Genomic DNA, 26,812 nt, shown 5'->3' with positions numbered 1-26,812 from the left:
ACTTACTACTCAACTGCCGCAGTGCGGCTGCAGCAAAATAACCGGGGGGTTACGAGCAACTTGTGTAGACTGATACAGCAGGAGTGGAAGCCATTTATTGTAGGACCAGAGGGGTATATATACATTTCACACAGCTTATCTTAATTACCATAAACTAGATACAGCAGTCAACCAATAAGGAATCTCCACACTTAATGGCTCTCTGGCGTTACTTCACAAACCACTCCCTCTGCAAAATGCCAAGCACCATCTTCACTTGTTTACAGACTCTAACACTCAACCTCTTCACATTTCTGAATCCCTGCAATTATTGAATTTTTAAAACTTTTTCTACTTTAGATGTCCTCTACTTACATGCTGGGCAAGTGCCCTAGCATGGATGAACACTTCCAGCCCACACATTCAACTTGCAATTGGAGAGCATCTAGCCCCTTTAAACTGAAAGACATCATTAAGCACTATTCTCTTAAACTTCTTTAAGAATATAATATGTCCACACCATATTTTCCATGTCTGTTCCCTATAATAAGCAAATAGATAAGTTCTGTTATGTCTATTGTTGTTATGATATCTCATTTTTTATCCATGAGTACTATTTTATTTTACGGGTATACCATATACATTTGATTTCTTTTATTCATTTTGTGGTACTGGGGATGGAACCCAGGGCCAGTTTGTGAGATATGTGCTCTACCACTCAGTTGTGGAGGAGAGCTTCTCTGCTCAAGGAGGCCAGGAAACATAGAAGCCGAGAAGGGGAAAATTGACACTGGGCAAAATACTCTTTGAGGGCACCTTCCAGTGTCCCATCTGCTCCAGCCACACTCCTATAGTGACCAACTCTCCATTCAAACTAGTAGAAAGTGATTAGGTTATCACTGTCATAATCCTATCATTTCTCTTACAAATATCTCTGCATTAACACTGGAGCTTTTCAGGGACATGTCATATCCAAATCACCATATGTAACTAAGTTTGGTTTGCATCATTTAAAAATTTGCCTTCAAAATGCATAGTGTTTTAAACCCTGGAACATAATTATGAAAATTATTTTCATGAACTTGTGTGCTAATTCTTTTATCTTAGTCAAGTATGGGCTGGTTCCATCTGAATATTTTCTCCTCATGATGGATTGTATTTTCCTACCCTTTTGTCTTTTTGTTAAAGCTTTGACTTGAGGTCTGGGTGCCTGTTGCATCCTGACCACTCTGGATTCCTATCAATATTCTCTGACTTTTTCCCAGGCAGATCAAGGCTTCTTTTATTTGAAGGGCAGATCTGTGTTAACTGTGGAGGCTACAATGAAGGTAGAGCTTTATTTCTGGGCTTCATCCTCTTTGGAAAGTCTTGATGATCTCCTCCTCCTTTCTTGGCCTAGAGGTGCTCTTCACAAAGGTGGCCCTCAGCAAGGTCAGTCAGGATTCTCATAGGTCTTGTCTGCCTTCAGCTTGTGGACATGTTCCATGAGAATCTGCTTTGTTTGGGGCCACGTTCCTTCATCTCCAGGTACAGGCTCTGATACAAGTGGCAATCTCTTTAGATTCATGGTATCTTATGAGAACCTGGTATACAGCTGTCACCCTCTCCTCCAGGTTACCTATTCTAACTATGCCCATGTTACTGCTCTACCTGCAGGCCAATGTGTTTTTCCATATTGAGCCCAGGGAATGGACAGTAGCAAGCTCATGGATGACCAGCCCATCTTTTATCACCTCTTATCTACAGATAGTTGATGACATATAGGATTTAGCCAGATTCACTAGGGTCTAATCAGATCCACAACAGAGGACACTGAGGACAAGCCCCTTCTGAGGCATAAGTAGAACCATGGTTGTGATTGTAGCCCTATAAATATTTTTGAGCTTTGTTCTGGGATGCAGTTTTAAGCTATTTTGTGTCTCATTTGTAAGATTTGTTAGGTGGAACTGAAACAGTGCTTAAGGATAATTATTTCCTATCATTGAGACAAGACAATTATGACTCTTCTCAATATCTTGTGAGTGATAAGGGTTTTTTATGGTGGCTGATAGAAACAGGCACTCCTTCCAACCCTACACATGTGGCAGGCACTACTCCTTCTGATCTTGTTCTTCTGAGCTTGGGGGTCTCACCATGTTTCCCAGACTTGAACTCAAGTGATCCTCAGTGTTCTAACTACCTGAGACTATAGGCGTGCACCATCACACCCAGCCCCAGGGTTTATTCCTACTCATGGTGGTTGAACCAAGGGCCTTGTGCATGCTAGGCAAGCACTCTGTCACTGAACTACACCTCAGCCCAGTTCTTGCCAATCTCACCAGACAATTATATCTCAGTCTTTACCGTGGCTATTCTCATGGATCTCTGTTGAATTCATAAGAGGGGTCCTACCCAGAGCTCGAGAGTGTCCATCTTTTCTATTTTCTCAGCTTCTCCAGCAATGTCCCATCTGGGTTATGCCTCTCTGCACGTGGCTTAGAAATTAGGGTCGTTGTAGGGTTCATTTCAGTTGTTACTTTCTGACATCACTGTCCTTCATTCAATGTCTGACATAGCATCTGGAAAACCACTGTTTCCTATAATCTAGTTTCTTGAAGTCATTTTCAGCAAGAAGGACTAAGATAGTCCTAGTTACTTTATTTTAACAAAAAGTAGATGTGCCCATTCTTCAAGTTTTCACCAACATTATATCTTACCTGATCAAGTCTCAGTCTTCATCTTTATTGACATAACTGTGGATTCTGCAAAGCTGATCTCTCCCTCACATTTTGCCTATAGATTTCAGGGCATATCTTTTTCCCTGTCTTTCCTTTCATTCTTTCTTGGTCTCCTTCCTGGTATACCTCATCAACTCTTAGTTATGGACTGTGTCAGGGTGCAAGGTAAATTTCTGTCTATTTATTCCCACTTGACTCTGTGACCTCATCTTGCCTTGCAGCTTTAGGAAACATCTGTAGCTAGGAAGCTTCAATTTTATCTCTCTAACATGGATCCCAGGCTTGCATACCCAACAGCCTCATCAGTATATCCACTTGAACATCTTATTAGGTGTCTTAACTTTAACATGTCTAAAACACATTAAAATGCTCACTACTAAACTCTCAATTACCACCCCAACCCCTCTACCCATCTTGAAGTCCTTCCCATCTCAACTAAGGGACACTTTAATTTCATCATTCCCATTCTTAGGCCATAACTCTTAGAACTACCCTCAACTCTTCTTTACATAGACGCTCCTTTCAAAATACATCCAGAATCTGATTATTGTTTTTTTTTCACCTGAATTGATACCATTCTTGTCTACATATCTGTCATTTCTCACCTGAATTATTGCAACAGCATTCTAATTGGTCTTCCCGCTTCTACCTTGGCCTTCCTTGAGAATCTCTTCTGAATAAATTGACCAGAGTGAGCCTCTTAATATTTAAGTAAGACCATTTTATGCCTCTGCTCAAAACTTTCCACTGGTTTCCCCATCTTAGAGTGGAAGCCAGAAGCCCTACAAAGCACTACATAGGGCATCACTCACTGACCCTCTCCACCTACTCCTTGCTCAGTGCACTGTGACTCTGCTAAAGCCCTTCAAGATCTTTCACTGCACAATGAACATTCCTTCCTCAGGGCTTTCCATGCTTATCATGCTCTTCTGCTTGTCATGCTCTTCCCTAGGTAAGGAACCCTATGAAAACAACCCTCTGACTCTCACTCTCCTGCCAGTCCATCACCTAAAGAGTCCATTGCTTAAGGTGTTATTCTTATTTCCTTTATAGTTTCTCTCCTACTAAAGTGTAGGTTGTACAGGGCAGGAATTTTTGTGGGTTTTCTAGGCAGCAAATTGAACAGTGCCTTGCACAAGGCAGGGACTAAATTCAATATTGGCTAAATAAATACATGAAAAAAAAGGGTTTTGAAAATGGCTCTGGAAAGTATTCTAAATAGATCTACTGTCAAAACTACTTTAACTGCTTACTTGAACTGAAATCAGGCAATGGGGCAAAAAGCATCAGGGAAAGCATATGCAAATCCAATTCCATCTGCTCTTTCACCTGTTTTCCTTAGTAGAGCACATTTAAGGGTCAATGGTGTACATGTATCAGAACTTCCTTCCCTTTTATGGCCAAATAATATTCCACTGTTCATCAAGTGAGAGGTAATTGAATTGTTTCCAATTTTCGCTATTCTAAATAACACTGCTATGAACACTTTGTATATGTTTTGTGTGAATATGTGCTTTTATTGCCCTTTTATTTTTGTCACTGCTGTGGACTGACCCAGGGCCGCTAGGCACTCTACCATTGATCTACATCTTCCACTCCATTGACATATACTTTTTATTTATTTATTTATTTATTTTTATTTAATTTTCTGTTTTGATGTGGTGCTGAGATTGGAAACCAGTGCCCCACACATGCAAGGCAAGCATGCTTCTACTTATCCACAACACTTGCCCTAGACATATGCTTCTAATTCTCTTGGATATATATCTAGTAGTAGTAGTGCTAGTTCATATGGTAACTCAATATTAGCTTTCTGAAGAACTTTTTCTGACCTCCTCTTTCTAAGAGAGTGGATAATACAAAATCATATAAATACTAAGTATAACCAGAAAAGTGGGAAAATGCATAAAGAACAAATGCAAAATGGAGAAAGCAGTTATAAATACATTAAATACTACTCCAACTCTACCAATAATCACTTAAAATGTGACTAGTCTAAAATGACAATTAAAGAAAAAGTTTCAAACTGAATAAAGAAACAAAACTCTACCATATATTGTCTATAAGAAACCACTTTGATTAAGAAGACTCAGATATAATTAGAGCCAAAAGATGAACAGTGATGCACTATAGGAACTAATCAATGGAAATATGCAAAAGCTTTATTAATTTTATATAAAGTACATTTCAGAATATGGAAAATTATCAGGGATAAAAAGGGACAAACTCCAAGAAGACATAACAATTCTAAATATGTAAGCATTTAACAACAGACATCTAAATATGTGACACTAAAACTGATATAACTCAAGGAGAAATTGACAAAATTCACTCCTAAAGCTGCAGACTTTTGAACATATCTCTCAGGGCTTGATAGATGAAGGAAGCAGAAAATCAATAAGGATATAGTTGACCTGAGTGGCGCTGTCAATCAACTTGATCTTATTGGCATTTCTAAAATACTCTACTCAAAAAGAAGAGAGTACACATTCTTTTCAAGTTTACATAAAATTCAGAAAGGTCCACCATGTCCTGTGCCATAAAAGAGTCATCAATAAATTTAATACATTAGAAGTAAAATAAAACATATTCTTATATCACAATGAAATTAAGCTAAAAATCACTAATAGAACAAGAACTGAAAAATCCCCAAATATTTGGGAATTCAGTAATACATTTATAAATAACACATGAGTAAAAATAGTCTCAAGGGAATTTTTAAAATATTTTGAATTAAAATGAAGAAAATACAATGTATTTTAATTTCACAATTTACCCAAAGCAATGTGTAAGCAATTAGAGCACTTAGGGGAATTTATAACATTAAATACACAGATGAGAGAAGAAAAGGGAGCTAAATTCAGTAATCTAGCTTTTAGAGGCCAAAGCCAAAAGAACAATTTAAGTTAAAGGAAGCAAATGAAAAGAAAAAAGAAAAAGAAAAAAAGGAAACAGAAAGAAAGAAAAAGAAAAATCAATGAAATTTAAAACTATATGCCAGCTATATGCCAGCTTCATCATTCCTAATATCTGATCATAACATTATTCTAATGACTAAATTGATAGTGCCTTAATATGGGTGTTTTCATTATTTAACCAATACCCTTTAGAAAATCTTTGTAGACTTTAATTTTTGGTTATTACCTTTAAGTTTCTAGAAATAAAATTATATCTAATTAATGGATTTTTTAGTATAAATTTTAGGTTTTAAAATTGAGCAGACAATAGAGACCCTCACTGAGTTGCCTGTGATACAGGAAGAACACTTTAAAGGATCTTGCTGACCTTCTTCAAAACTGAAAAGACAACTAGAGAGCCTTGTAATATTTTTTATTTTGATGTCTATTGAATAATAAAGAAAAACTTTCTTCTATGCCACTGACAATAAACATATTTCTAGCATAAACATGTCTATAAATTGAACTTTTTCCTTCTAAACTGAAAATAATTTAAGGCAGTGAGTAAAAGAAACACCCTAAGTAAATGCAACAACATGGAACAAGTGTCAGTCCCACTACCATGTTTAATTATAATGTATAAGAAATATGGAAAAAAATGTAAAACATTCAATTCAATTTCTAACAAAACTATGAAATCAAAGTAATCCTCAGATTCCAGAAGATGTTCAAGTGCCATTTGGACAGTTGACAAAAAGCAATTTCTATGTAGGAGAAAGTAGGGACAATATAGCTTAGCCTTTTATTTTTCCAGAAATGATCTTTTCATCTATCAGTGCTTCACAAGTTTCCATGTGATTCAGTGTTTTACCACTTTCTGATGTCTTTCCAGGAGGAGTAAAGCTTAGATGTTTCTGCTTCACTGTGTTGGAGTCATGCCCACTGCTCTGGCATGCCCTAACAAAGAGAAATTCAGAAATTACTTGTGGTTTCAATTGCTCTAATAAATTAGTTTTCAGAAATTAATGTTAAACATACATAAAACAAACCAATACACATAATTTTAGATTTGACTAAATTCTAAATGGTCTAGCCTTCTAGAATTCTACATTTCCATATCTATTTTGCAAATGAACAGGAATGTTCAAAACAGAGTACTAGGAATGGAGTGCTGGGTTTGTTTGGGGAGAGGGACAGAAGTGTCAAACCTGCATTTCCTCCTGTTAATCACCCACCAGAGTAGCTCCTAATTTAAAAGGCTTAAGCTAAGAGCAAAAGTCAGGGGACAGCAAACAGGAAGAAAGATGCTTGCTTATGTCTGGTTCTGGTTTAAGCTTTAGACCAATACAGAACACAGGGCAGCAGGCCCATTCCAACATCAGCACTTCAGGAAATAAAAATTTATTGTTTCTAAACCAGGAAGCCACCTTATACAGTGTTTACTGTTTCATATATTTTGGAGGGGGGAGAGGGGGGAAGGGGTACCAAGGATTGAACTCAGGGGCACTCAACCACCAAGCCACATCCTCAGCCTTTATATTTTTTGAGACAGGGTCTCATTAAATTGCTTAGTTCCTCCCTTAGTTGCTGAGTCTGGCTTTGAATTTGCAAACCTCTTAAGTCAGCTTCACAAGCTGCTGGAATTATAGTCATGCTCCACTGAGCCCAGCAATACATGACAGTTTTTTACCCCTAAATCCATTTAAAATAACCAAGCAGTACATTAAATTGTCATGCCACATTTTAACCAATTTACCACTAATAATATTTGAGTTGAGTTTTTGCTACATTTTGTTATCTAAATAATGGGACAAAACTTTTAATATATGCTGTTCTATTGTTTCCCTAGGACACATATGCTAAAAATTACATTTCTGGGTCAAAAGGTATACAGGCGAAACTAACATTTTCATTTGTGATTTGGGATATATACATAAAGTTTTTTAATTGTTTTTATTCTTTTCGTGGTGGTTGGGATTAAGCCAGGGCCTCAAGCTGCTAAGTGTAAGGTAAACACACTACAAGTTACACATCTAGTCCCAAGATTTTAACGTTATCTAGTTATTTCCTCCCCCATCTCCCTGACTGAATCCAGGGGTGCTTTACCACTGAGATTCATTCCCATCCCACAACCCTTTTTTAAATTTGAAGAGTCTTGTTAAGATCCCAACACCTGCATCCTCCTACCTAAACCTCTGGAGATTCTGGGACTACAGGGGTGAACCACAGTGCTTGGCTTCACAAATTATATTATTATTATTATTATTATTATTATTATTATTATTATTATTATTATTATTTAGTGTGTTTTTTTTCTTGCGACATAAAGTCTCACTGTTTTTCCCAGGCTTATCTCAAAATCATGGACTCAAGTGATCTTTGTGTATGGGTCTGAAGAGTAGCTGGAATTACAGGCATGTGTCACCAAGCCCAGCTTTAAAGTTTATTTTTTTAAAAAAATATTTAGTTGTAGATGGACACAATACCCTTGTTTTACTTATTTTTATGTGGTGCTGAGGATCGAACCCAGGGCTTCGTCCATGCTAGGCAAGTATTCTACCACTGAGCCACAACTCTAATGTTTTTATTCTTTGTTTGGGCAGTACTAGGTATTGAAGCCAGGATCATTATACCACTGAACTACATTTACAACCTTTTTTACTTTGAGATAGAGTCTTGCTAAACTGCCCAGGCTGGTCTCAAACTTAAGATCCTTCTGCCTCAGCCTCCTGAGCTTCTGGAATGATAGGCTTATGACACTATGCCCAGTCATCTTAAATTGCTTTGTATTCTGGGTTTCCTGTCACATGTAAAAGGTCTTATCAATATGAAATTATATAGCCAGGTATGGTGGTATGTACCTGTTGTCCCACTTGATCAGAAAGCAGCAGCAGGAGAATCATTTGAGCCTTCAAATTTGAGACCAGTCTGAGCATCACAGGAAGCCCCACAAGACCACCAAAGAAAATGGGAAAAAAAGATAAAAGTGGGGTGCTTCAATAACTAACAGGGAGAAAATAACCTAAATTTAAATGTAAGGTCTCTGGTGTGACTCAATGTCTAGCATGATCAAGAACAATAGTTTCCATGCTTATTCATATTAGCCCCAAAGTAGAAATCTAAAATCTCCAAATCCTTCTATATGATAGAATATGTATTTATGTATGTATGTATGTATGTATGTATGTATGTATGTATATCCCTCCCCCAGAACTGGGGCATTGACCCCAAGGACATCCTACCCCTTAGCTTTATCTCTAGCTCTTCTTATTTTGGGTTACAATCTTGCTAAAATGAAGAGGCTGGCCTAAAGCATGTGATCCTGCTGCTTCAATTTCCTGAGTTGCTGGAATTAGTCATGTGCCACCAAACCCAGTTTACAATCTCTTTTCTAGCCAGTCCAGTGGTGCACACCTGCCATTCAGCACTCAGCACATTGACATAGGAGCACTCAACAGATTGACCTCAGGAGTTTAAGACTGGCCTGGCCAAAATACTGGGACTCCACCTCAAACAAACAGAAAACCCACAAAACTGATTGTCAATTTTTCTTTCCTTCTCCACCTCTGTGGATTGAATCCAGGAGTGTGTTACCATTGACCTACAGCCCTATGATTTTTACAGTTGTTTTTATTTTTTATTTTGAGAAATAAAACAATTATCTTTCAGTTACTGATCCTTACTTGTGATCCTTCTGCCTCAGGCTCTTTTTTTTTTAATATTTATTTTTTTTTTTAGTTCTCGGCGGACACAACATCTTTGTTGGTATGTGGTGCTGAGGATCGAACCTGGGCTGCACGCACGCCATGCGAGTGCACTACTGCTTGAGCCACATCCCCAGCCCCCTGCCTCAGGCTCTTTAGTAGCTGAACTTATAGATGTGCACCCCTGTACCCAACTCTATTATTAGTTTTCAAGTATGCAGTAAATTAACTGCAACAACCATTTTGACCACTATATCTCCAAAACTTACTCATGTTTAACTGAAACTTTCAAATTTATGACTAATATACTAGCCTATTAGGACTAATAATAAACAAGTTCACTTCCTATTTTATGAAATTGTTTGAGGTGCACTTCGTATTATCCAGGCTGGTAGGCATACGCCCCTCTCCAGCTCTTGCCAGGAAGTCAGCCAGGTCAGTTGCTGTGATTATTACTGTTGCCACGTTTTTAGAGTGAGAGACATGCTGAATGTTTTGCCCAAGGTCAAAGAGTAAGGCAGTGTTGGTTCCCGAGCTTGAGTCTCCAGAGAGCAAGGATCTTCCCTTCCAGAAGGGCTCTATCCCAGCCCCACTGAGCCTCCACTCATGCCCAGAAAACCCATTTCCCTGAACCTAGGACAGACAGCACAGCAGCCATAGGAAGCAGCAAAATATATGAGTATATAACAGGTGTGGGGGTCTTAGCACTCTCATCAGGAGAGTGAGTGAGGACTCAGGCACAAGTCCCCCACATGTGGCTCAAGAGATAAACTTTTTGTGTGTGTCCTGGCATTGCTGGGTGTGAAGGGAGAATGGGAGGCCAAGCCTCCTCTGAAAACCTCCCAATACACCACTGAGCTAATGGTAAGCTAAACACAGAGTTAGTACATGGGGGCTCTCCCTAATCTTCATCCCACAGATCACATTCAAGTCTCTGGGTGCCTAGAGGCAGGACAAGAAAGAAGGCTGGAACCACATCACTGCAAGAGACCATGGGGGACACTGTTGGTGACCAACCCCATTGCACTTCTAATTCTCCACTCTAAATGTTTCATATCATATGTCAAATAAAAATTTCCAATAAAAAGTGAATCTGTGGTGCTGGGGTTGTGGCCCAGTTGTAGAATGCCTGCCTAGCATGCATGAGGAACTAGGTTCAATTCTTGGCACCATATAAAAACAAACAAATAAAATAAATATATGTTTCCATCTACAACTAACACACACACACACACACACACACACACACACACACACAAATATAAAAGAAACAGAATTTTCTTTAAATCAAACTATTGGAGTAGTCTCAGTTCTCATTAATTGCTGAGGAAACTGGGGACAAAAAAATGTAAGGACTGGCCCAAAGCCAATTAGAAAGTTAGTGTTTCAGTCTTTTCTTTCTCTTTTCAGGGACACCTTAGTGTGCTCTGAAGCCCTGTGACCTGGACCCTGCATCCTCCAGGTCCATAATCCCATCCTTACACCCCAAGTGCTTCAGCTTCAGGGCCAGCCTAAAATCAGGGGCTTCCCCCAACACATGTGCAACCACAAACTCTCATGTTTCAAAGCATACCCAATACTCCTCACCTCCTGTAAGGGTGCAAACTTGCCACTCCTTGGGGAGACCTGAGTTGCAGACCTGGGCCCAGAAATGTCTTTAAGATGGTGTGCTGAGTAGTGCACATCCATTGGCCCCCAGTTGGTACCCTGCTCCACTTGAAGGCATACAGCCTCCAACATGTACCTGCGAAGTGACAGACCAAATTCAAGGAGTGACTACCCACCTTGGCCTGGTCTCCTTGACCACTCTCACCCCTCAGCTGGGAAAGCACAGAGCCCAGGGCTCTCATCCAGGAGCCTTATCCAGACTGCCATTCCCCTCTACCATATTTCTTGGGGCAAGAACCTACAACAACAAGGAAGAGTGAAATTCCCAGAAACTCCTAGAGCACCCTGGAGAAAACCCCAAAGGGTAGAAACAGTGAGTGTCAGGGTCTGGGAGCTGGGGTCAGATACCAGGTAAAAAGATTTAGCTTCACCTTACCAGCCCCAGGCAGGGTCCACCACTTGAGCCCTTGGTTTACCAACTCTCTTGGGTCACAGGGGAGCACATAGCATGATATAGCAGTTCCTGGTGCAGCCCTGGTCAAATAGATTATTGTGCTGGAAGGAGAACAGAAAGCTCAGGGAACAGGAAGGGAACAGGAGGAAAGGAAGGGAACAGGAGCTCAGAATCAGCAGGACTACACAAGGCAATCTTCCAGTGACCCTCCCTAAGTTGGTCAGGTAAGCCAGGGTTCAACCTGGGCCTGAGGCCAGGCTCTAGGTACAAGAGTGCCCAAGAGTGAGTGACCCAGGGCCTCCTGCCTTCCCAGGCTCCTAGGAAGAGTGACCTCTCTAGACCCACTTTTGAGTAGTTTTCCCCAGAGAGTGCTGACTCAGCACCCACCTCTCCTGCCTTTTCAGGGCTCCTCATCTCCTTGTGCCTCCCTTTGTAAAAACCTTGCTCTGTCTCCATTGGCCACACCTGTCCTCCCACCATGTCCTTCCATGCACCTTTTAAAATCTTTCTAGTGCTCCTCTACTCAACTGATCCAAAGATGGTGTCACCACCCTGCTCCTACATTACTCTTTTAATCTTGATTTTTTCTAAAAATCTACCTCAACTGAATTTCACCATCTGGGAGAGCAGTGGCAGTGGAGGATACCCAGACATATTTTCCTAGTCAAAAATCAGATTTTCCAGGAAAACATGGGCTGAAGGCCTTTACTATACAAAGCAGTAAAGGTCAAGCTCAAAGGTCATTTCCTTTCCTGGACACTGACTGCTATCTCCTCTCCCTTATTCCACTTTCTCCCTCTGCTGAGTCCAGCCTCAACCCCTCCTCCTTCCAGACCAGGTTGATTTTCACCCCAACTTCAAGAGCTTCAGCTAGCAAACACTCTGTTATAATGAAAAGTGGTCCAGCAGCACCTCTATCCACCCCCAACTCTCCCATGGCAAACATATAAAGATTTTGATCTTCAACACTATTCTCCACCAGAAGGAAAGATGATTCCACATCAGAACAGTTGTGGAATATGTCCAAAAGGCAACATGAATCATGTCCTCTATGAGGTTCTGCCTCTTTTAAGGTGTTCACAACACTTAAGAAATGAGTATACCACCAAGTGCAGTGGCGCACACCTGTAATCCCAGTGACTTGGACCATCACAAGTTCAATGCCAGGCTCAACAACTTAGCAAGGCCCTCAACAATTTAGTGACACCTTTTCAGAAAACAAAATATAGCAAGGATTGTGGATGAAGCTTTGATGGTAAAGCACCCCTGAGTTCAATCCCTTGTACCAGAAGAAATAACTTAATAATGGCAGATTATTTTTTAAATTACAGAATTTTTAAACCTAGAAAAAAAATTTATATATATATATATATATATATATATATATATAATGTATAGAAAATATTGATTGTACATAAGGTATAGAAAAATGCTTCAAGGAATGATAATAAATTCTTAAGAACTGATCAGTAAATGTGAATACCTTCCTCACTGAAACCCTATCACACACAACTGGAATCCAACAGCTCTGAGGCACACAGACCAGCATCTCTCACTGGCTCCACTCCTGGGACTCCTGCTCCAATTCTGTGTCTCAAATACCCTCACACTCCACAAAACCAAAATCCAGCAACATCTTCTTCTTGCCCCATCTTCTGACCAACTTCCTGCTGCCTCTTCTTCTTCCCCTTATCCTGGGGGATCAAGGCATCAGGCTTCTCTGTTCCTTTCTCTCTTTCTTTCTATCCCCAAATGTTGATTCTTCTGTTTATTGGTTCACTCATTTATCCAGATGTTTTTTCTTTGTGTGCTTCGATTGAAGAATCCAAGCCCATGCTTATGCTAAGCACAAACTCTACCACTGAGATGCACCCCCATCAGAAGTATTTCAGGGCATCAAAAATGCTTCTCTAAAACTGGGCACCATGGTGCACATCTATAATCCCAGTGACTTGGGACACTGAGGCAGGCTTGAGACCAGCTCAGCAACTTAGTCAGACCCTGATTCACAATAAAAAATAGTACGCACTGGGGATGTATGTCACTGATAAAGACCCCCTGGGTTCAATACCTCATAGCAAAAAAAAAAAAAAAAAAAAAAAAAAACATCATCTAGTCACTGCACGGGGGTAGAAAGCACCCTGCAAACAACATGGCCAGCATACATTCAGAGTAGTGAGGTCAGCTGCAACACGAGGCCCTGAGCACCATGGGAAATGGCCAGGGTAGAGTAGAGAGAGAGAGTATCATGAGAACCATGTAGGCAATGCAGCTCACAGCACCCAGGTACATGCAGAGGAGAAGCCCATAGAGTTAAGTGCTGAGACAGCTACTTCTGGTTTCAGAGGCTGTGTCCAGTTCAGAAAGAGTAGTCTGAAGAGGTATGCTGGCTTTGGCCATTAATGAGAGCATCATCCTGACAGCAAGGGTTGGACTGACCTGGGCCAGGAAGTGAAGGGTGAGCTAGTGAACAAGGTCAACTCTTTCAGAGAATAAGACCCAGAAGGTACAACAGGTAAGGGTGGGACTAGTATGACTTTTAAGATGAGGCACAAACATATGTAGATGACCATGGGAAGGAATGGTAGTGAGGTAATAGCAGCACATAGGGCACTTTCTGGCACCAGCCACTGTTCTATGTGATTTACCTGAATTAACCCATAATTCCCTCTTTTATTACAGATAGGAAAATTGAGTGACCAAGTGGCTAATTAGCATACTCAAGGTCTCCCTGCTATTCAGTTCTAGAGCTGTAATTTGAACTTATGTGGTTTTCACCAGAGTCTTTGCCACCAACCACCAAACAAGTGACTCCAGGAGGAGTTGCAGTCAGGGAATGGAGTATGGTGGGAATGAAAGCTGGAGCATGGGGTCAGTGCCTGAAATTAGTGCTGCCAACAATGAAAGGTAGCCCTGTTTGTTGAATGCCAGAAGACAGACCACAATTAGATCCCTTGAGACTTGGGGATCCTGGTCTTGGAGAGCCTCTCTCTGAGCAGAGGAGAAAGGGCATTTGCCTCTGGCCTGACCTGGGATGAAAGAACCACATGATGGAGGAAGAAAAAAGGCTGCCAGGCAAACTCAATGATATACTAGAAGCTGAAGAAAGGAGAAGACAGGCAAACCACAGGGCTGAGAAAAAGGGTCAAGCATAGGAGTCACATGTGGGAGGGAACCACATATGGCAGTGATGGGGTGCTGAATAAAAGGATGGGAGGTGATGAGCAGACAGGATCCTCTGTCTGTTCAGCTGTCTCAGGGTCTGCGGCTTCCCCTCCCCCATTGATACTGCCCAACAGTATTTCTGAAAGAGCCTTTAGTCAAGTGATTGCCATACTAAAGGAATCCCATGGCAGAGATGCCCACTCCTAGCATTCCTAGTTGAAGCTCAAAGAAAAAAAAATAACACAGATGGGGAAGAAAGCAATGAAACTCTTCCTCACACAGGACATGAGGTTCCATTCAGAGGGAACAACAAGGAATGCTGGTAAAGAAGCTTAGTGATCATGTACCCCTGACTCAATCCCCAGTGCTGGAAAAACAGCAAAACTAAGGACTCCTGCTCTTTGGAAGATGCTATTAAGAAAATAAAATGACAAGCCATGAAATGCAAAAAAAGATTTGCAAAACATAGATCTGAAGCCAGTATAGAGAACTCCTGAAACCCAGTAAGAAAACAACACAATTTTTTTAATGGGCAAAAGATTGGAGCAAACACATCACCAACAATATACTCATGGCTGAGAAGACATGAAAATATGTTCAACATCATTAGTCATTAGGAAAATACAGATTGGAGCTCTAATGAGATACCACTACTCATTTATTAGGCTACAATTTGAAAACAAAAAGAATAGCAATAAATGACCGTGTGAAAATCTAGTGAGGATGTGAAGCAACTGGAAATCTCATTCATTGCCAGTAGAAAGTAGAAATGGTGCAGTTGTTTTCTAAAAATTCCCACATACGTTTACCTTATGACTCAGCAATGCCACTCTTAACAATTTATCCAACAGAAATGAAAACTTATGTCCACATGTCTCTGCACCAATGGTTGTTATAGCAGCTTTATTTATAATTGCCCAAAACTGGCTGGGCAAGGTGGCCCATGCCTGTAATCCCAGTGGCTTGGGAGGATAAGACAAGAGGTTGGCAAGTTCAAAGCCTCAGTAACTTAGTAACTTAAAAAGGCTTTAAGCAACTTAAAAATTTTAAAAATTTTTCAGAAAGAAAATATAAGGGTCCTGATGGTGGGGTGGGGTGAGGCTAGGAATGTTGCTCAGAGGTTAAGCACCTCTGGGTTTAATCCCTGGTACAAAACAAAACAAAATAAACCAAAAATAATACTACCAAAAACTAGATACAAAGTAAAAATCCTTCAATAGATGAATGTATAAATAATCTCTAGGGAAATACAATACTATGCCGAAACAAAAGACAATAAACTACTGATATGAGCAACTGCATATATGGATCTCAAATGTGTCATGCTCAATGGATGAAGCTAGACTAAAAAGCCTACAATGCCATTTATACATGATTCTGGAAAGAGAAAAACCACAAGAACTCAGAGATGAATGGATTCTCTGGGGTAATGGAACTGGTTAACCTTGATCTTAGAGGAGAGTATACAATGTCATTGGCCAAAATTTCTAACTATAGACAAAAAGAGTGAATTTTACTGTTTTTAATTATTCCACAATAAATGACATTTTTACAAAATGTTACCATGCCGCCCAGATTTCCACTACTTTAAAACTACTTCCCTTGCTTGATGATCTTTCTAATCTTGACCCCCACAGGAACAAACTCATTGCCCATGCCACCTTGTGCTTGAACTAGATCCATTTCTTCATCATTCTGTTAACACCCTACTTTCAGGTTTCTGTGCCTTTCTGCAAAATTGTACCTCTCACAGTAAATGCCCTCCTGTCTCCTCTGCAAGTGCACACCAAAGACACAGAGAGGGACATGTTCTATTCTACAGCCTGGGTCTTGCCAAACTCCCAGTCTCTTTCAGTCTGCTATATCACTCAGGACTCACTCCTTGGCTCACAGAGTTCCTGGGTATCTCCCAGTGTTATTCTGATTGCATGTTGTTTATCAACACAAGTAAATGAGGTACTTACTCACCTCTACACTCATCCCTCAAATAACTACCACCTAGCACACCCAGCACACTGTAGGCTTTCAATTCAATGCACCTAGGAGGGAGAATGGCCAGCAAGCTCCAGGGTATGGAGATATATAAGCTGAATCTTCATAGATGGGTCTGGAAGGACTCTTGAGGCACAATCAGGGCCAAGCCTGCAGATAAAGAACAGAAAATGCCTAATTGCAGAGGTGCAAGTTGCCTCCACACAGCCAAGGTCACAACACTCATACCACTTACCTGATTCTTATAGGGTCGCCTGGCATTGCCCACTGCCACAGCCTTGATGAACAGCTTCAGAATGAGGGGGAGAAGGAGGGCTCCCGCGGTACAGCTACTAGGATGCTTTGTACAGGCTAAGAAGTGAAGCCATGGAATAGCTCCTTCTTGGTCCAGCCTTTCAACCCGCATCATCCCCTCAATCCCTCCTACCGCAGCTAGCACCGCCCACCAACTCTCACTTTCTGGACTTGACAGTTAGTCCAGTAAAACGAAGTGAACACTAACTTCACCACACTGTCCTCCCACCTGTTCCTTTTCAACTTATTTTACGCTACTCTGTGGCCCCCCTAGATTCTTAACTTCACAGGCATCCTAACACTCCCATATCCCTAACTCCACTGGCCCTCCACATGTCCTTCAAAAGTCCTCCCAAGTGACTTCTCCCTCTAGCCCTAACCTTGGTCTCCCCCATTCCTTCTTGGCTGTTCACCCCTACCTCCCCACCACACTAGCTCTTCACAGTGTTGGCCTTTGGGACTGTGTGGATACATCATGGTATAGGCCAGGAATGCCATGTGCCTCCTGTGCATGATGAAAAGCACACAGGTGGCCAGCATGACACCCAGGTAGAGGCACAGGGACAGGAGGAATAGCAGGTAGAGCTGGATGTTTGATGCCTCACACAGTTATTCAAACACCTGCAATGGTGATCAAATTTTTAGGGGAGAGGAGGCAGGACCAAGGATCCCTATGGAATGGCCTCCATCACCCCCTAATCCTGAGGCCTCCCCCAATTCAGCCCTCTAGGCCTCCTGCTCTTGCCCTACACACAGGTTCCATCTCAGAAAGAACCTGGCATTTCCAAGGTTAGAGCACAGTTAGGACCCCATGGCTCATCAGGTCACCTGTCCTGAGTGAGGTGTATAGAGACAAAACCTGCCTGGTGTCGCTTGGAGCAGGATATAACATCTCTGGACCTCTGTTTTTACAGAAACTGAATCAAGATGAAAAACATCCTCGCCCATCCAGACATCTGCATTTGTGAACCCAAGCAGGATGGGCACATCCGAGAAACACATTCAGAGCCCAGGAAACCCTCCAACTGGGACACCCAGACCAAGACAGGCAAAGATACCCAGGACACCGCAGCAGTCAGCTTAAAGGGCTGAGGATCTAGTATCAGCAAGCCAGGAAAGGGGACAGTCACTACTTTTCCTCCCCAACTCCACCAGGCCCAGCACAGATGAGCTCCCCTCTTTGGCATATTAGCACCTGTGCAAGCAAGGACAGCCTCCATGGAGAGCTACAAACACAGAGGTGATGACATATATAAGTGACCAACAGAGGCTGAGAGCCACTTGAAGCACTCTGGGAACATGGTCTGATACTCCCATCTGGCATACTCATGATGTGAGGTTCCTGGTCCTATTCAAGTGCCTAGGGACAGGTTGGTGAGTGGACAGGGAGGAGGAGCACTCACCTCCACACAGACGTCACAGCTTTTGCAGTGGAAGGTTCAGGGCATGAGTTGAAAATAAGAGGTGGGACACCACGACATTTCCTATAACCTGCCATTCACTCATGCCATGTAGGGAGCCTCAGGGTCCTGCTCGAAGGTGCCAGGCAGGGAAAGAGGTTTTGGCAGTGGAGGTGGCCCTTGTATCACTCTGCTGCTCAGGGCAACCCATAGCATCACTGGGCAACAAGAAGGTGGGGTGGAAGTAAACAGGGGAATCCTGGTCCTTGTTGAGCAAGCTGACAATTCAGATAGGTGGCAGTCAAAGAGAAGGGGCTGTCCAGCCTCAAGAGCTTTGTATGTTGCTCCCCCTTTTGGAATAGTAATCAATGCTTGGAATTGTGTGAAATGGGAAGGAGGAGAAGTGAACTACATGGTGTTTGAAGAATATGTAGGCCTCTCATGCCAGCCTGCCCAGGCCTCTCTTCTAAAGCAACTGGGAAACCTCCAGGGATTCTGTTTTTTTCACACTTCAGTGACTTGGGAAATGAAGTGTCAGGGCCCAAGTAATGATGACAGGATAAGAAGGAATCCTGAGGTCACAGGTGGGGTCAGCCCTTTAGAAATAACCCCTGTAGACACCAGCCCTTTGGGTGCCACATGCCTATCCCAGGGGTCTGAGGCCTTACCTCTGTGTAAGATGCCTGGGTCCGATATAGTCATAGAAATGAGGCTGTACATAGTGAGGAGGCAGAGAAGACCCATGGCCAATGAAAAAGCCCACACTTTTTTGGGCCAGTGCTCAGCATCTGAAACCAGGGCCAGACTCAGTTCTAATCTGGGACAACCCGGAGCCCCCATGAGGCCCTGCTCACCTGAGGTCAGTCTCACACACCTTAAGGTCAGATCTGAATATCCAGGTAGAGACAGACCCCATTTCCTTCACCAAATATCACCAGCATTATCAGCCTTCCATACTTCTCTAAAAGCCTCAGGCTTCCCATGTCTCTGTGCTTCTAACTAAATATCCTCCTTCCCCTCCTGGCCTCCCTCCACTTCCCTGCCTCTGCATTCTCACTATTTCCTGTCTGTCTCTTGGTGAGAAACCTGACAGCTGGCATGGAGACTCATGGAAAGGTGAAGAATATTGTGCTCAGAGAGACCAGTGCTGTCACAGTCAAACAAGCCCAATGTCTCAAGAAAAGCCAGGATCTGGCTTGGGGTGGGGGTGGGGACCAGAAAGCATTTGAGATACTCATGCTCTGATGCCTGCTCTCAAACAAATGAGAGCCAACCCCTCCTTTACCTGGCTTGGAACCCAGAGTACCATCAGAGCAGTTCAGGAATGGGGGCTGTAGCTGCTTCCAGTGCCCTCTGAGAGCAACCCTCTCCTGAATTCACATACACACCTGTATACTGGGAAATCCTGCTTTTACAATGGTGGGTTTGTTGGAGCTGGTGAAGATGGGATCTGGTTTGTCGTCCAAATGTTCATAGGCTGGAGGCTTGGTCCTGGGTGTGGCAGTGTTGAGCTGGTAGCACCTGCAAAAGATGGGGCCTAGTGGGAGGTAATTGTTCCACTGAGGATGAGACCCTTGGAAGGGAGTAATAAACTTCTCATGGGCTCCCATTAGTTCCAGTGAGAGAGGCTTGTTATAAAAAGAACAAGACTCATGCTCCCCAGTTTCTCGTCATGCAGCCTGTACCCCTTGCATTTCCTTTCACCATGATGCCATTCACCATGTTGTAAGCACTCTCACCAAAGGTTGATCACAGGGGCTGCCAATTGTTGGACTCTGAGCTAAATAAACCTCATCTCGTTATAAAGTACCCATTCTTGGGTAATTTGTTAGAGCCAGCAAAAGCAGGCTAATACAGAGACCATGTATTATGGTTCCTGGGGAGATGGCATGGGGAGAAGTTTGGTGAGGGTTATCCACTATCAGGCCCAGTGCTAATTGAAGAAGGCAGTGCTCATTGTTCATCCTATCTCTTTTTCTTTCTTTTTCTTTAAACAGAGTTCCAGTTTCAGGAAGGAGTTATCAATCTACAAAACTAAACAACTTCCCAGTTCCCCTCAAAATGAAAAATAAAATGTGTTGGGGATGTGACTCAATGAATAAGCAACCCTGGGTTCAATCCCTGATGACGATGATGATGATGATGATGATGATGATGTTGATGATAATGATACTTGTACATGTTTATGGCATACAACATATTTTGAATCATGTATATACTGAAGAATGGCTGAGTCAAGCTATTGAAGATATACACTCTTTCATATACTTATTTGTAGTGAGAACCCTTAAAATCTACTGTCTCAGTCATTTTCATGTGTATATAACATTATCAATTGTAGTCATTCTGTTGTATGTTTTTATTAAGTGTAGTTATTATATTATATATTAGATGCTTGAAACTCATCCCTCCCATCTAAGGGTAATTTGATCTCCTGTGACCAGGATCTCACCAGAGCAGAGCCAAGCCACCCTTGGGCCCCTGGCATTCATTAATCTGCTATCTATTTCTTTTTTTATATATTTTAAAATGAATGATAGCAGACTGCATTACAATTCCTATTACACATATAGCACACAATTTTTCATTCATTCAACTTGATGGGATTAAGACATACCAAAGATTAAGAGATTCTGAGTGTATCAGTGAGGGTGTGTTTAGGAATGATTGACATGTGGGATAGCAACTGAAGTGGAGACCCTTCCTAAAGTGCGTCAAAACCATCCAATAGCATGGTGGCTTGGATGGAATAAAAAGTGGGAGGACAAGGAAGCAGTAGCAGATACAAGTGTGATTCTTTTAGGAAGGGTTCTTGATTGCTGCTGCCATCACTTGAGAATATCAGACTCCTGCTTCTTCACTCCTGCAAAGTGAGCTCTGCCAGTAATCGTCTAAGGAGTTTCTGGAAGCCTTCTGTTTCAGACTCTGAGAGTACTGTTGATCTCTCTTGTTTCGGGGGCTTCAGTCACTTGTGCAGCTACTAGTTCCTCTAGCTCTACAGCCTGCAGATGGCCATTGGGGACTATATAATTTCTGGTCAAGTAGACCAATCTAACCAATCCCTTTTTACAATCATACTTCCTGTTGATTCTGTTCCTCTGCAGAGCCCTGATTAATACACCTTCCTGGTCAATGTTTCTGCTTCATCCCAGAAATTTTGGTATAATGTGTTCTCATGATTATTAGTTATCTATGTATTTTCTCCTCTATCTTATGCTTTTTTCCTTGATCAGAATATTATTTTATATGCTTTTTTGCTTTCGACAAATTTGTGAATTTTCACTTCCTCTTTATTATGGATTTCCAGCTTCCTTCTATTGAGGGTCTAGAAGATACTAATGTGTGTAAAATATTTTGCTGAAAAAATCTCCAGTATGAGACATAAATACATTTCATGGGGGATTATGGCCTCATTTACTCTAAAGAGCCCAAAGTTCTCTAATTATCATGTTGGGGTTTCATTTTTCAAGTTATGAATTGGATGGAGTTTGGGATGAGGTGATAGATCAATCCGATTATAGCACCAAATCTGAAACCCAAGACTCATTTGCCATTTTAAATTTCTTTTTGGAAGTATTTCTAGTCACAAGTATTCTACCACACAGGCAGAGTTCAGGAAGGAAAAGGGTTACAACCAAACCAAGTTGTGATAGTCTAGGTATTGTGCTGACAACCCTGCTGAAGCCAGAAGAAAAATGTCCAGATTTCAGTGTCTTGTATGGAGCAAGACTTCTTATTAAACAGACTAACAGATAATTGTTGCTGTTGTTAATCTCATTAAGTGAGCTTTGTAATGGGATTTCCTTTTAGGATTAAAGCAAACACCACCCAGGTTCCCAGTGTGGTTGGACACTCACTGGAGGCCAGAGGAGTTTCAGAACACCAAAGCTGCTGCCTGCTGAGTCCCACATGCTTGGTGGTACCTGGTGTGAGGCCCACAATGCCATGGAGCAGCACTTTCCCTGCTGTGTGCTACAGGCTTCGCATTCTGCATACCAGGCACCTGGGCTAAAGAGGCCTCCAACCCTGAGCTTAATATGTCCTCGGCCCTTGCCATTGCCCTTCTATATCCAACCGCCAGATACTTCCTATGACTACCAAGACTTGCACTGAAACCTGCATCCCACACCCCAAGCGCATCTTCCCTGGCATTGGTCATGAAAAGATGACTTTCCCTGGGCACACAGCACCTTGCGCCATGGCACAGAGCTTCCTGTCCTGGACTCTGTGTCTGCAATCCAGAAGAAGCCCCAGGCACCCCCAGGAAAGTCAGGGGTCTTCATAATGCCTCACCATCAACCATCTCCTGGGGTTTTCTTGTGTTCCAGGTGTGTGGGTGAGGGATGTCTAGAGCCCAAGACCTCTTGTTGTGACCCTTGTAATATTCCTCTTCCCCCTGCTCCCATCAGCATCCAGGAGTTAAGCCAAGGCTGCTGGGAGTGGATCCAGGCCCTTCTGCACAAGACTCCCTGAGGCTGCTTGAGTCTGCAACCTTTAGGACCCAAGAGCACTGAGATTTCTCCTACAACCATGTTTGGAGGAGCGTTTTGGTAGGGATCATCTAGAAGTAACGCTTGTGTTTGCTTGTCCACCTTGGAGGCTTCAGAGCTCTTGTGCATTTTTCTCCTGTTTTCTCAATAACATTGTGTCAATGCGATATTCTTGGTTGTAGTATACTCCTGTTGGGGATGAGGAGGCTCAGACCACTGGGTGGTGAGAGACCAGGTCTAGATCTAAGGGGTCAATTCTAAACCTAAGGGGGCCCTCCCTCATTGTTCTTTCTCTGCTTATTGGCAGCGTGATTTGATGGTGTCTCCAGGTATCCAGAGCACTGGTGTATTGGGTGTTCTACACACACTGCATCTCCTAGTAGATACACAGCAGCCTTGAGGACCCAGATGAGAAATGATCTTCCTGTGTTACCATGCCATCTATTTCCCCCAAGACTATTTAAGAGGAGCTTTCACACCTTGCAGTTGACTAACTGCTACCTCTGCCTCTCTTCCTTTCAAACCCACCTACAATCTTCTGCTTCTTGGGACTCACAGTCTGCCCAGGCAGTCAAGATTCAATGGAGTGTAGCTGGGGTTGTGGCTCAGTGGTAGAGCACTGGCCTAGCATATGTGAGGCTCTGGGTTTGATCCTCAGCACCACATATAAATGAATAAATAAATAAATAAATAAATAAACAAACAAATAAATTAATAAATAAAATGTATTAAACAAAGATTCAAAGGACTCAAGAAGCCAGAGAAGAAGATCAAGTCTAGCCAGGGAAGGGCAGGCAATCTGCCCAGTCTGGGTCACATCTGCCACTATACCCTTGACTGCGCTCACTGTGAGGCCATTCAACAGACCTCAATAGCTAGACCTCCAAACTCTAGGCCTTGGTATTCTCCCATTGGGATAGATCCTCCAGAAGACTCCACCCAGATTGTTCTGCTGCCAGGGGTCCTGCAAAGTAAGCTACTAAAGATGGCCTTCTTGGACCCAACTTTGTCTAGCATTTTTATAATTTGAACTTGAAATCATGGATCTTTAGTTTTTGACAACTTTACATGATGTATCTCTAATAATTTTTAGTTCTTGTTTTGAGACATGATCTAATAAAGTTGCTGAACAGTCTCTTGAATTTTTTTAAGGATTTTTATTAGGTGTTTATAACTTTTTTATTTTATTTGTTTGTATGTGGTTCTGAGAACCAAACCTAGGGCCTCACACATGCTAGGCAAGCTCTCTATCACTGAGCCACAATCCCAGCTCTTTGAATTTTTTTTTTTTTACACCACAATTGAACTTAGGGGTACTCAACCACTGAGCCACATACCAAGCCCCATTTTGTTATTTTGCATTTTATTTACATACAGAGACTCACTGAGTTGTCTAGCACCTCATTGTTGCTGTGGCTGGCTTAGACATCACAATCCTCCTTTCTCAGCCTCTATAGCCACTGGGATTACAAGTGTGTGCCACCCTACCTGCCTTGTCTTGAATTTGTAGTCCTCTTGTGTCAGCCTTCTAGGTCACTGAGATTACAAGCCTGTACTATCCTTACCACCTGGCAGGATTTATCTTTACAATCAATTTATTATTCATGGAGCCAGAGAACTGTTACTCGGTGATATTTTACAAAATATCAAAATGTACCTACTTTTTTTGCTCCAGTGAATTAACTGGAAAAAAAACAAAACAGTGCATAAATTAATTGTAATGAACATATACCAAATAATTCTGTTATGCTAGAATATGCTAAGGTCTTCTAGTATGTAATTCTGGGAAGAAAGTTGATTCAATATGTTGTGTATTTATACCATGTATTTGACTAAGAAGAAAAGTGAGGGATGACTTCAAATTGCATCAGAAACTTTACACCCCATAGTATATAGGAGAATTAAGCAGTTTGATTTTGAATGAACACATGAGATGGCAGTTCCCTAGGTTTTTAAGTCCAAGTATATAAGGCTAATCCATTTGAGTGACAGTTATGTTTGTGTTTATTCTTGGTATTGGTCTCTTTGGGTGAAATTTCACCCTGAGTTTTTTGCATGCACTCTTAGTTTGGCATTCTTGTTTCAGACCAAAGCGCTTTTTTTCTGCCACCTTCTTTTTCCTTTCCCCTCCCTCCACGCACTCTTTCTTCTTTCTCCCCTCTCTCTATTTTTCAGATACTGCACACAACTTTGGTAGATCCCAAGCTCCAGGATGACCTCTGTGACTTCTATGGCCAATGCAGCTTCAGACACTGGCTTCTTCCTGGACCTTTAGGGAGTTTTTGTTCCTGAATCTTTTCTCCTGCTACCTCTTCTCCTGGAATTCTACAGCTCTATTCAATGATGTCCCCCCGCCCACCATGTTTCACCCAATCTGACTGCTGATGTGCTCTTACCTTAAAACTACATGAGTTTTTCTCCTGGAGCAAAAAGTAATGATTCTTGGGGGCAGTGTGAACCTGGAATCTGGAAAGGAGAGTTCCGATGACACTGGGTATCCAGAGTTCTTGGCTGTTATGGTGCAAAGTGGAGCCATGAAGAGATGTTTCGAGGTGAAGTGTTTGAAATCATAATTGAAGATTCAGCAAGAGAGCAAATTGGGATGAGTATTAGGGAGAAAAAAATGGATGTGAATGAGGCAAAGAGGATATAAAGTACATAAGATGGGATGCTTTAAGCTTTTGAAAGTACTAATTATTGACAATTACATATTATCAATGTCAGTCACTCCAGATCAATTAGAAAAGTGATGAAAATTATGGAACTCTTCAAATTCTCACAGACAAATACATAACATTACTAGCTTTTCAGTAGCAATGTTGAGCCTAGTCTAACCAATGTTAGACACCAGAAAATTAAAAGAAACACATATTTAAATGGCATATTAGAAAGAGTTAAAAACTTTAATAACAGGGTCCAGGGATGTAGGTCAGTGGTGGAGCACTTGCCTAGCATGAATGAGTTCAAGAATTTGATTCCTGCTATATAAAAAAGGAGAAGGAGTGTCCATTATAATCCATGTTGTTAAAATGTTGGCAAAGGACTGGGTTGTGGTTAAGTGTCAGAGCACTTGTCTTGCACATGTGAAGCACAGGGTTCTGAAAATAAACAAAATAAAGATATTATGCCCTTGTGCAACTAAGAAAACCATTTTAAATAAACATTTTTAAATAATGTTGGCAGAAAGATGTTCCTAAATATTGGTGTTTGAATGAATTTGGTATGCAACATATCCATGTGTTTTAACAATTTTAAATATACTGTTTTGATATAGGAATTCCACTTTTAGGAATTTATTGTACAGATTTATTCACAGGAAAAAAAGAAACTCTATTAAAGAAAAAATAGTGTTCTTTCATAGTACAAGATAAAAATGATCCACTTAGAAATAAGGCAACCCTTAAAATCTCAAAGGGAATAGATAGCATAGAGGTTCTAGGACATATTAAATGCCCTTATAATTCTAAGAGGTAGAGAGCATTAAGGAATTTTATATATATCTAAATTTTTATGGTATTGAAAACATGGCTCCCTTTTGATATAGAGTCACTTATATTTTACATCTTTAAAGAAAGATAATGATGCTACACAATTTTATACATTTTGTGTAGGACCTTTAATAAAAAAAATTTGATAAAATCATTCTCTAAATTCATATCTTCCACTTTCATTCTCTTTCCTGTACTACTGAAAATTATTCTAGTGAAATGAAATTTAAGTAATGAATATTTTAGCAAAGTATTTAGTAAGAGTCACAAAAACTACAAAAATATTATGAGATTTTTAGTTTGCAAAATGGATGCAAATGATATCAAATATAATTATATAAGAACTTTATTAAATTATGAATTGATATAAAAGTTACTAAAGATTATTCAATGACAAACTTTTAAATAATACAAACATTACTTAAGACAAGTAAATGTGTCATAGTACAGTTAAGTGGAGGTCAAGTCAGGAGATAACTCCTCTTCCTGGTGCATTCACCAGCTAAGACCAAAGCACTTGGCCTCCCTCTGTGCTACTTGTCAAAGACTGAGCCTTCCTCAGCCTGGGGAATTAGAACACATACTGTGGCCCTCTGCCCCTAGCAGAAACCCACCTGATCCTTG

The 26,812-nt window shown here is 41.4% G+C and overlaps 1 long non-coding RNA gene across 13 annotated transcripts in view; it reads right to left on the bottom strand.

Moving 5' to 3' along the window:
• Window positions 1–4,843: 4,843 nt before the first annotated feature.
• The window catches only part of LOC144373426 (uncharacterized), a 40,804-nt gene continuing 18,835 nt past the window's right edge, over window positions 4,844–26,812 (bottom strand). For 9 of the 13 annotated variants that reach the window (XR_013433102.1, XR_013433103.1, XR_013433104.1 and 6 more), the window contains 4 exons: window positions 25,097–25,798; window positions 19,599–19,731; window positions 16,493–16,666; window positions 4,844–6,550 (listed from right to left, as the gene is read on the bottom strand). This is a non-coding gene — a long non-coding RNA (uncharacterized LOC144373426). Of the gene's footprint in view, window positions 6,551–16,492; window positions 16,667–19,598; window positions 19,732–24,188; window positions 24,384–25,096; window positions 25,799–26,812 lie in introns of all 13 variants that reach the window. The other 4 variants (XR_013433111.1, XR_013433108.1, XR_013433101.1 and 1 more) reach the window with 4 other exon arrangements.

Source organism: Ictidomys tridecemlineatus, unplaced genomic scaffold (genome assembly GCF_052094955.1).
Source record: "Ictidomys tridecemlineatus isolate mIctTri1 unplaced genomic scaffold, mIctTri1.hap1 Scaffold_392, whole genome shotgun sequence".
Lineage (NCBI taxonomy): Eukaryota > Metazoa > Chordata > Mammalia > Rodentia > Sciuridae > Ictidomys > Ictidomys tridecemlineatus.
Note: the sequence above shows the minus strand (reverse complement) of the source record. Positions and strands in the feature narration are given on the sequence as shown.